This window comes from Silene latifolia, chromosome Y (assembly GCF_048544455.1).
Source record: "Silene latifolia isolate original U9 population chromosome Y, ASM4854445v1, whole genome shotgun sequence".
Lineage (NCBI taxonomy): Eukaryota > Viridiplantae > Streptophyta > Magnoliopsida > Caryophyllales > Caryophyllaceae > Silene > Silene latifolia.
The window spans coordinates 46453281-46465395 of record NC_133538.1 but is presented as its reverse complement, the minus strand read 5'-3'; the positions used below and the strand labels follow the sequence as shown (position 1 = coordinate 46465395).

General features: G+C 41.2%; 1 non-coding gene across 1 annotated transcript; it reads right to left on the bottom strand.

Annotated features, from left to right (window-relative positions):
• Positions 1-7613: 7613 nt before the first annotated feature.
• On the bottom strand, positions 7614-7720 carry LOC141636546 (small nucleolar RNA R71). Its single transcript, XR_012541152.1, has one exon. It is a non-coding gene; the product is annotated as a small nucleolar RNA R71 (small nucleolar RNA).
• Positions 7721-12115: the final 4395 nt, after the last annotated feature.

Genomic DNA, 12115 nt, shown 5'->3' with positions numbered 1-12115 from the left:
AATATGATCAACATCATATAAAAGTAAGGGAAGCATGGTATTGCATAGCGTATAAAAGTGCCAGGCAAGCGAAGCATGGTTTTAAGAATGGTCCAAGCAGGATAGATCAGGTATGAGGTCCCATCCGTCCCGTGAAAGCTTGCCCATATCATCAATCAGCAGGTGAAGTCGGGCCCTTACTTCCATTCAATCAACATGTCAGGTAAGGCCACAGGGAAGGCATAATGATTTCAAAAGACAAAAGTAACTATAGATTTTGAGTATTACCATGGGAAGCCCACAATAGGAATGAGCGTAGTTTACTTTCTGAAAGACTCGACCATCAGGAGAGGAATGAACAAGCTCGGATACGGTTTAATGGCCGGGGATCCATGATTCACATGTGGTATTTTACTTAGAATAATTAAATTCTATGAAATTAAAAATCACATATTAAGTAAAGACGCTGTTTGATGAAGCGAGCATAGGATACGTTCTAGAAGACCTCGACTAATAAAATAAGGAGAGGGTACGTAGCAGGCTCGAGGTAATCCGAGAGTTAAGTGAAAGAGCCGGCTGTTAATGTAACGAGCCAATGTAGCGAGTTGGCTTCCTTGTTTTCTTTATTGGTAGGTAAGATTTTGTTTTTATTGAACCTATGGCCAGTGGCTTGTTTGCTGGCCCTCAACGAGCCAGGTAGTCTAGCCCCTCTTCCTCTTGTTGGCTGACTGACTGACTGACTGACTACACTATCAAGTGCACTTGTTTTATATTTCACCGATTGAACCACATACATCCCTTTATTAATAGCTAATATTCTGTTTTAAGGGACCTATGGTAAGAAAGGAATGAAGGTAAGTCGCAGGAGCTGACCTCTTACTGATCGCACTGAGGCTATGCTCACACTCGAAAGATTGGCTCTATCCTCTCACTTGAAAGCTACAAACAAAACTGCGAAAATGCCCCTTGAAAAGATTCCCTAATGGTGTGACCCTAAGAATGGTATCCTAGAGGCTTTTTATTATGTGGAAACCCCAGTTGAGGACGTTTAGCCTATACAGCACATGGAAGGTCTGGCTTCCTATAGATTGGTTTATTGGCCGACTTCCTCGATAGGTTGGCCGCTTGTCGGGATAGGGCATTGGGTTGGTCGATTGGGTGCGCACAAGGAAGTATGGGCTAGGGCAAACCTCCTCACTCTATCGGAGGCACATTATCTAGCTGTTGACACAGGCGCTGGTAGTATAGCCAAGCCACTTTCTTTGTTTTCATCTATTATTAATAGAAATACGGGAGTAAAACTTGTTATCTTCCTCGCTAAGGACTCTTCTCTTAAAATATATATTCGTCAAACTCTTTTATCAATTTTATTCAACCGTTCGACATTGAAGCGACCTTTTGAACAAACCCCTATAGAGTGAATTCAGTCTACCCTTCTCTAAGAGAACTTGGGCTCAACACCTACTAGCGATGATTCAACTTTAAAAAGAGAAAGATAAGTAAATAAGATAAGATAGGAACTCGTGTTAAGCATATAGGTAAAGATTAAAAAAGCTTTAAATTTCATCTTTAAGCAAATAGTTTTCATGTGATGCTTGGTCCTTTCTTTAGAAGCCAACCTTTCTGATCTTCCTCCCACCCCAAGGCCACATCTCAGACCTCATCCATCCTTGTGCGCAATCATCATTTGTTTGGCTTCCGATGGCAGGTGCTGGCTTTCAAAGGGACAGGCTCCAGCTAAGGCTATTACTCCAGGAACAGAATATGAAGAGGTTTCTTTTTCCCTTTCTACCCCTCATTCCCCTAAAGCTCCATAATCAACCTCACCATCTAGCCCGTTGACTCTGTCTTATTTATCGGCATCGGGGAATGCGACTTCTCTTTCATCTTCCAGTGGAACTTCCTCGACCTATCCATAATCAGTCTTTCTATTAAGATCTTCCGGCTTCTATCTTCCGGAAAGGGTGAGGGAAAGAAGTGTAAGTCAGGGTCGCTTTCCCTGTCTTGTGGCTTTGAACTATCCTCCGAATCGCTTGGATATGTTTTCCAATAGATTGTCCAACTATATATCCCCCTTTTTCATCTTACTCGCGGAACAACCTCCCTTTCCTGACGTACACACGTTCTGGGATTACAGACTACACTAGTCTCGTCCTGATCGCCTCGTAACCTTAAGGCACAACACCTTCTAGCCCATTAAAGATGTTTCGGGCATCCCCCGGTAACAAGGAGAGTGGGGTAGGATAGAGGTAGGGATTGAGAGGCATAGGGAAGATGTTTCCTTTCCCCTTCCATCATCTGTGGCATCACCCCCATCTGCAACTGCGTTGTCTTCATCCGCTTGAACTGCACTCTTTGGCTTCAACCGAAAATGGTTTATCTGGACCAGTTGCCCATTCTTCCGAACCAACTTAGAGGAGGGTGGACCAATACGATCTTATTTCTTAGGCCCTCCACTCTGTGCCAAATACTTCGAGGGCGATAAATCCCCTTTTCCAAGGAGCGCGCATGCTAGCAAGCCCCGGTTTTATGGAAGAATGGAAGGAAGAAATGAAAGGCTGCTTTATTGTAGGCTCGAAAGGCATTCCCTCCTTTAGTAAGGATCCAAACTGCCTTCATTCCCTAATTCTGATTCAAATACGAAAGTAAATATGAGAGAATCCCTGGAATCTTGCTCGTGGGGCTTAAGTTAAGTCACATGCGAACTTAGATTAATATGGCCATGAGTCTAGGTCGATCATTTGGTAGGGCTGCTTATCATACGAGATCGGTAATCAAGACAAGATTGGTATAAGCATACGACCCAGTTAATTTAGATCGGTACAACCCTATCCTTCTGTCCTTTTTCAGGTTTCAATGCACGAAGCGCGACTCCTGTCAAAAAGCATTACTCTCCGGATGCCTTGGGTTCGATTAAAACCCCTCCCCGCTTGCCTTCCCTATCTTGTGTTCTTTACGTGCTTTCGGGGAGACACCGGTTTGCATAAAGCCGGGCTTCATCTCGATCAGCATTTAAGATAGTATAAACCTCATCAAAGATGTTTGAGGCTGCTAATGAGGTATCAAGGCATAGAAAAGATGCCACGTAAACAGGCTTTGGGAAAGAAGTCTATATTCCCAGTCAGACCTTGCTAGTGGAACCGTTCTATCCAGGATCAGCAATTGCAACGTCTTTGACATAAACTGCGTGATTTGCCTCATTTGCTTGCTTTTTTAAAAGTTTAAACTCTTCACTCGTATCCTAGAGCTGCTTGATCGACTAATCTTTTGCCTGGATCATGCTCCGCACCTGCCTTAGATCCTTCCCTTGCCGCCCTTGCCTTAGCTTTAGCTGGAGGAAGAGGGGCCTCTTCTTGTTCCTACTTATACTGAGATTAGTACTTCAAGAAATTCTTAAATAAAGAAGCTTACCTCTAACTCTAATTCTATTCTAAGAAGGCATTCATCCGTCCCTTAATTGATGTGCTGCCCGGGAAGAGAATGACCTGGTACTTCGCCCAAGAAACTAAGAATAGGTCAAAGAAGCAAAGTCAAAAGAATAGGAAGAGGTATTGCAAAAAGGGACCAATCCAATCGAACTGACCAATGGTTCATACCCTACCGAGTCGTCACGTAGCGAGCGGGTGAATGAGACGTAGCAAGCGGCTAAGCAAAGTCCGACAAAGTCCATAGAATCAGACCCCACCCATCAGACCAGACCTAACAAGCTACGTCAAAGCTATTAACAGAAGGGCAGAGAGAGAAGGAAACTATCTCAATCTCAACTATAAGAGAGCCTTAGCAAAGAAAAAAATGAAGGGGTCAATGAGATCGAATAGCAAAACCACCTTTAAGAGAAAGAGTGAGTGAAGGGGACAACGTACGAAACCAAGAGTGAGGACCACTAAGACAAAGAAGAAAAGCACGTGTCAAGCTCAAAGGGAGCTAAGGTCTCGCCTTAAACTTAAACTTAAAGAAGAAGCTCAGAAATCGAACCCCTCTTTCTTTCATTTCTTTTCTCTTTGGTAGGCTAGGATCAAGGGTTGTCACAGCCTGCTGTCCAGCCCACTTAATTATATATTATGCTTGTGAGTGAGTGTACGGAAATCTAGTTTAACCAAGTGACGTTCTACAGAAAGAGCCCCAGCTACTCCCACTCTTTCTTCTGGTTCTGGAAATGCATCTTTGCCCGAAACGAGTCCTGCCTTCGACCTACCTTTCTTTGATAGAAACCAGCAAAGTCTTCTTTAGAAGCCTACCTCTTCTCTTCCAGCTCTGGCTTATTTTCTGTGAGCTCAGCAACCAACCTCTTCTTTGCCTTGGTCTGCTGCAGCCAGCCACTTTACAAAAGGTTCGTGTTAACGCAGATTCTATTCTGGTTCCAACTCCTTTCCCTGTTATAAGTTCGAAAAACCCTGTCTTTTCGTTGATGAACCTCCCCTTCCAGTCACCTATAGTACAAAGAAAGTCTACATTGCGATAATGAGAAGCCTGTAGACTTAGAGCTTGAGGAGGGAAAGCTGCCTGCCTTTTATCTAGTTCCTTCTACTTTCCTCGAGATTGGCATTTGCTTATTCTTAGTACCTCTCCTTGCCGAATTGACTATTCACTCTTTTCTTTTCATGGCATGGGAAATTACCTTTCGTCCATCTGTTGAAGTGCAGTCTTTATAGTCACGTAACTCTCTAAGTAGTTGACCCTTTCAATTGAGATTGAGCTTGAGTAAGGGCACTTGCTCTTCGAGCTCTTATATGTACCAAAGAGCCTTAACCCTTCTTTCTCTTTACCTTCTTTCTCTGGTTTTCTCCGGTTTAATAGTATACCAGCAGTAAGGCTAGGCATGTGATAATTCTTATAGTTATGAAAGAAAGCATAAAATTCTTCATTAATTAAGAAAGCTTAAGACAAGAGGCAGTACTTAGACTTAAACAATAGAATAGAGTCAAGTAAGCGCTGCAAAGTAAGTAGAAGTTAGTAGGGCCCCCTTCGACTGGGATTCTTCTTCTGATTGGGCTTAAGGAAGCGATTGAATCCGAGGCTAATTGAATCCTTTTCTTTACCTTAACTTTAGGAGGTCATGCCCGGAACTTTCATTCAATGAAATTCACCGCAACCAGGGTAGAGGTCAAAGCTTCCTAATACGTCTGATGCCTTTTAAAATTTAGAAAGAATAGTGTAGTCAAGTAGCCTAGCAAGGGAATCCACTTCTGAAAGATGGCGAGAATATTCCTTTTTAGGTTTGCTCTTATAAGCGGTGAACTAACACTGCCTTTGCTGGCACTCTTCCCGTTGCGGGAACAAGCGTAATAGGTTTCTTTCTTTTCTTATTAAACGCTCTCGCTCTGAGAGGGTTATAACGTCCTTGTTTATCCAATTTCATAATCCACAAGAAGTTACCTAAGTCAATTGATGCGTGTCCTAAGTATGATGTTTTACACCCTATTTCACACGCATTTCAGAGCTCAATTATGTATTTTATGCTACTATTTTCCCTATTTCCGTCTACTTTTGTGTTTTTGTGTGATATTATAGAAATATGAAGAATCCAGCGGAAATCAAGCCGAATCCGTCCCGGAGTACCTAGCATTGCATTTGACATGAAGTATTTTACTCGGGAAGCAAACTTGGTGCGCGTATCGAGGCCCGAAAGACGAATTCACGAAGTTTTTGGAGCCAAGTACCCTGTTGAAGTGGTCGATAGACTGGTGCTTTCAGTCGATCGACCAGAGCACGACTACCAGAAGTTACTGTTCAGTGCATTTCAGTCGATCGACCGGTTCCAGTGGTCGATCGACCAAACCGTTAATCTGACGGGAATTAAAAGACGAGAAGTTAGAAGCTCATTGTAATTAGTTTATGAGGATTAGGTTACGTGAATGTTTCTATATAACGTAACTCCTCCTCAGCATCTATCATCCAGTTTTTATCATTGAGTTCTTAACATACAATTCAATATTCATTAGTTTAGTTGAGTTTTCGTCAATAAAATTTACCTTTCGCATTAAGCTTTGGTTCTTTCCTATGCAAATATTCTTACGGTATTCTTCTGTTCTTTGTTTAGTCTATTGCTTTAAAATTCCTCCGTAGTTAGACTTTCTAGTTTAGATCTCCCAAAGCCGAATTATCGTTTCATGTTAGTTATTTATTTAGTTAATTCAATTATGCATTCAGTAGCTTTATTCGTTAACCTTATTGTCGTTTCTATCATAATCATGAGTAGCTAAATCCCTTGTGCTAGGATGTAGGGAATCTGTAGTATAGGCGGCGTAAAATAGGAAAGCTGAAATCGCGCCATGGTCGATCGACTGGCTTACCTGGTCGATCGACTGGCTCCCGTGAGATTTACTTCGTTTTAATTAATTTAATTGCTATTTTTGACGAATCGAGTGCACGCGACTAGTTGAATGCTTAGGAATTGACCGACTCGATAAGATCGAAAGATAGGGGAGAGAAATAGACTACTTAATTAAGACGACTAAATTAAGAAGATCGAGAGATAGGTTAATTTAGACTTTTAAATCACTTTTCAGGACGAGAGTCAGTACTAGTGATATTAGGGACCCGTAGCTAGATCGAAAGATGCTACCTGTTAAGAGTGGACCGAGAGGACTTCTTATTTTCCCGTCTCACGTGATTGTTTTAGACTTACCTAGTATACGGACGCTGAAACTATAGTGAACCGTACATCTTAGCATCCTTTTAATATTTGATTATATCCATTTTCTTTATTTGCTCAATTATTTGCCTTAGTTTAATTTTGATTTTATTGCCAGTAGTTATAGAACAATTCAAAACAAACCCCCACTCATTTGTTACTTAAGACTAAAATCGGACAACTATTAATTGCATCGCCTCTCTGTGGTTCGACCCTGACTGCCACTAGCTATAGTAGTAGTTTGGACTTATAAATTTATCTTTGGTACTCTACGACGGTATCAAATTTTGGCGCCGTTGCCGAGGAGGCAATTGTTTAATTTTTAGTTGTTTTTATTTTAGTCTTTTTCTTAGTTTAAGGGACATCTGTTCCTTAAACTTCTCTCATATTCTACTTGTAGTTTCTTCTTATGCGTAGGTCACAGGCTGGTGAATTGAGACCATTAGATCCTGAGATCGAAAGGACTTTGCGTGAGTTGAGACGATCATCTAGAGTATTTCCGACAGAGGAAGAGCTGAGTACTCTGTCTAGTTACTACGAGAACGAGCTATTTGAGGAGGATCCACCTTCATCTCCTGTTTCTACTTCCTCAGCTGAGACCGTTACATCTCCAGATATGGCTGAAGAAGCAAGTATAGCCAGTCACTCCGAGCCAAAAGCTGAGAATCTCTATAAGGGATTCGCATTGCCAGCCGGGACGGAAAGGAAATTCGAGCCAAAACCGTCTTATGTTAACTTGGTTGAGAGAAACCAATTCGGGGGAGCTGCAAATGAAGATGCAGCTAAACATATGGAGACATTTATTAACTACTGCTGTTCCATACCCCCACCAGCAGGTGTGACCCAGGACCAGGTGAAGGAGACGATGTTCATATTCTCGTTTCGTGATGCTGCAAGGGAATGGTACCGAGATTTGGATCGAGCTGCTAACGGGATTACTGATTGGAATTCGCTGGCCCTAGCATTTTACAAGAAATATTTCTCTGCCTCGAAGACCAATGCGATCAGGGCTCAGATCACGAGCTTTAAACAAGGCCCTGATGAAGATTTTCATGAAGCATGGGTCCGTTTCAAGAGACTAGTGCGAACAATTCCGCACCATGGGTTTGAGAAGTGGTTTCTGTGCAACCAATTCTACAATGGTCTTTATGACGATCAAAGAGCTATCCTAGATGCTGCAGCTAATGGGAGATTTCAAGAAAATAGTGGTGAGACAAAGGGGTGGAAAATCATTGATGACATTGCCATCCATAAAGCTGAGCATGGAAATTCTAGAGGAAATCAGAGAAGATCGGCCGAATCTCCTGCTGTAGCTGCAATAGAAGCCCTTACTGCGAGATTCGACAAGATAGATTTTGGGGGATCCCAAAAAGGAGGGATTTATAAAGTTAATGCAGTTTCAGACGGTCCCTTTACATGCAAAAGATGTGGAGCAGAGGGACATGTTTCGGAATTCTGTCCTAGTTCAAATGAAACATGTGCTGCCTTTCAACATTATAGGCAGACTGGTACTTATCCCGATTCCTCCAATGTCCACCCCAACTTGAGGTGGACTAACCAGAATGTCCTTAATCCCGGTCCACAGCAGCAGCAGCAAAGCTATGTGCCCCCTCATAAGCAACAGCAGTTTCAAAAGCCTCCTTATGTGCCTCAGCAGCAACAATTTCAAAATTCTGACATTTCTGAGTTGAAAAACATGGTTCAAAATCTGTCGTGTTTGCTGCAAAAGGAGTCTCAAGCTAGAGAGACTTCTACAAAAATGTTGGAGAGTCAAATTGCCCAACTGGCAAGCAAAAGTGCAACTCGAGCTCCGAGGCAATTACCATCGCAGCCGGATCAAAAAGAGACCCTAAATGCTATCACTTTGAGGAGTGGGTCTACCCTTGATGGGCCCGCTATGGTCGAAGATGTCACTGAAAAAGATGAGGTGGAACCGAGCAAGAAAAAGGCCGTGATGAACAGTAGCAATAAAAAGACGATCAGCAGGTATATCAGTCGATCGACTGACATACCCGGTCGATCGACCAGTCCGCGAAATAGTACAGCTTCTGGTTCTGAAGAAGTCAGTCGATCGACTGACCAACACGGTCGATCGACTGAAAACGCTGCTGATATTGAACCTTTTCGTCCTTCAATGCTAGATAACTTGAGCGACCACTTGTTTCGGGGTACGACGGCTCCGAAATTATTGAGGTAAGATCCAAATGCTGATGGGTCTGTTCCGGTTCCAAAGTATGACCCAATGACGATTAATGGTTCTTTCTTGAGACGGTCTGAAGAAGGTTCGAGCTACAACAAGGACAAGGTAGTGGATTTTCAGCTTAAGTCCACTGATGCCGGTATGAGAGACCTAGAGGAGAGGGCTAAGTTGCTTCTTATAACCCCTTATCCAGAGAGATTGGTGCCGACAAAGGAACAGGTATCGTTTAACAAATTTGAAAATGTTATTCGTAGTTTAAATGTGCAAGTTCCTTTCCTTGAATTAGTTAATCAAGTGCCTGCTTACACGAAATTTATGAAGCAGCTTTTGTCCAAAAAGAAGTCACTTGATACTGTGCAATCTGTCACACTAACTGAGGACTCATGTTCTTATTTGACTCATATTGCACCTCATAAGCTAGCAGGCCCAGGTAGTTTTTTTGGGAATTATCTGTATACTTCCCTTAATTTAGAAGGATTATAACGATTTAACAATGATGATCAATGGTCATAAACAAAATACATAAACAAAGTATAAAGGATTTAGAATTAACCTTCGGTCCTAGCAAAATTGGCCTAAGAACAATATCAAAATTGATATGCGCCTATTAGTTGCACCCAAGATGATATGAGATATGCCCTTTGATTACGCTAGAAATCGATCTAAAATTTTCTCTAAAATTTAGTTGTTTTTGTGTTTTTCTGATGAGAGAGGAGGCAAGGTCAAGAAAAAGCATTAGGGTAGAAATAATTCTCTCCCTTTCTTTTTATACAGAGCGAAATTTGGAGTCAATTAGGAAAGAAAAAAATCTTCCTAAAAGTCGGCCAAGCTAACCGAAATAAGGAGATTTTTTTCCTTATTTTTGGTCTTTCCAATTTTTGGTCTTTCCAAAAATATATAAAGTGTGTTGAATTGTCATCTAGTGAGGATCGAACCCATGACCTCTTGGTATGTGTACCCTCACTATTACCACTATGACACATTCATCTTGTTGATATTAAATACAACTGATTATATTTAATTACGAATTAACAGATTAATTCGTCCAAGCTAACATTATATACATTTAATTAAATATAACTTATTATATTTAATTTACGAATTGACAGTTAATTCGTTTCAACTAATATTATTTAATTTTCATTAAATAATTATCTCATCAACACATCGACTAACTTTTTAGTCATTTTGGGCATCAATGTGATTATATTTCTATAACCGCATTTCTCAAACACATCCTATAGGTGTGACCTTTAGGGACCAGTTGATCACCGCCATCTGTATGATAATAACGTCAAACTTTCTAGCAAGCTAACCGTTATTAGGTAAACGTTAATCAACTGATTAAATATACGAAGTATACCCTTGTGAACCTATAAGAGATTTACAAATGTTATCACACTAATTTGTGGAGGACACAAGCTCCAACAGTTTTTCAGTCCCATGTAATATTGGCACCTTTTCTATTGAGAAGGCCTTGTGTGACCTAGGGGCTAGTATTAGTGTCATGCCTTTGAGTCTTGCTAAGAAATTGAAATTGACTAGGTTTGCAGTTACTAACATGACAGTACAGATGGCTGATCGCTCTGCGGTCCAGCCTATATGAGTCTTAGAGGATATTCCTGTGTAAATAGGAAAGTTATTTTTCCCAGTTGACTTCGTTGTACTAGATATACCTGAGGATGCTCACATTCCTATCATTTTGGGTAGACCATTTCTGCACACTGCTGGTGCAGTTATAGATGTTGGCTCAGGGACATTGACCTTTAAAGTAGGGAAACAGTCCATTATTTTTGCCCAGACCGCTAAGAAGAAAGATCCTATGTGGCCAGTCACTTGTAATACGATTTCTGAGAAGAAATCTTATTTTGTGCTTTCTGACATGCCTGCCCCTATGCCTATTACTGCCATAACACCTCCGCCCCTGATTGGGAGCAAATTGGAGGAAGATTCTTCTGTTTTAGATATTGCAGGAAATGGTTTGGGGAAGGAAGAGACGCATGTTGCTCCAGCTGTGAAAGAGCCAATCGTTCAAAGAGGCGGGTTAGGATGTCTCAGCTATGGCACTGATGAGGAGCCTGATGAGGAGCCAGTCAAGGTGACGGAGTCCGATTTAGATTTTGATGGGCCAGACGAGGTTATTGATTGGGAAGATGTTAGAGATGCTGATCAGTTGAGTTCTGCGGATATTGGAATTGATAGGAGTGCAGCTGAGGAGATGAGCACCGTAGAGGCTACTTCTTATAGTCAGAAGCCGAGAAAGTGGGCCATTCCGTGGCCATTCTTGATCAACTATTAGTTGATTAAGACTTTTCTAAAGACGTTTCATTGCTTTTGTTGAACTTTTTATTGCTTTGGTGTGCGCGAGACTTCGCTTTAATAAGTTTGATTAGTATTTACAGACTTTAGACTTTTCATTTGGGTTTTGCGCAATTTTGGGCTCGTTATTATGTGTATTTGCAGGTTCATAGACCATATTAGCTCAATTTATTGAGCTAATTCGAAGAAATCAGAAATTTACAGCAAGTTTCTCAGTCGATCGACTGGCCATCTTGGTCGATCGACTGAGCCGCGATACTAGGGGCTTCTGTTCTTGTCACCCCTGGTCGATCGACTGGCTGCTATGGTCGATCGTGTGTGCCCAGATGCTGTACCTGTTCACGACCATTCCTCTACTGTGTTTGGTTGATTTGCGGAGTTGAGGGAGTCTTTTCTTCACTTTATTCTCCGATTCATTTCTGTTTTCTTCTGTTTTCTTATTTTGCACATAATTTTGCGTCTCATAAATTGTTTTCTCGGAATTATGCGCGGTACTTTTGTTTCTTTTCAGGTACCTATAGTAGCATCTTTGCCACTCGAAACCTCCTAGCTCACGCCTGGTTTGGGAGGTTTCCTTTTTTTTCGCGCTTAAATTCTTATGAGTTTCAAGTCCTCTTCATGTCTTATTTAGTTAATTTATCGCAAATTCCCGTTTTCCCTTTTATTTCATTACATGATTTTGCACAATGGGGACATTGTGTGATTTGGTTTGCGGAAGGGTTTTGCGTTGCATTCACATTTTTATTGCATTTCTGTTTCACGTTTATTGCACTTCAGTTTGCATTTGTTATTTCACTTCCTATATATACAAAAATCAAAATTCAAAAAAAAATTGAAAAATTGAAAAATTTCAATAAAATTTCACGTTTATTTTAGCATGTAGGTTGAGTCGGAAAGGTAGTATTTCAATGATGACATTGCATTTGCATTTGTTTATGCCTAAGCCGTGCTTAATTGACATGCTATTAGTAGAATCACATATG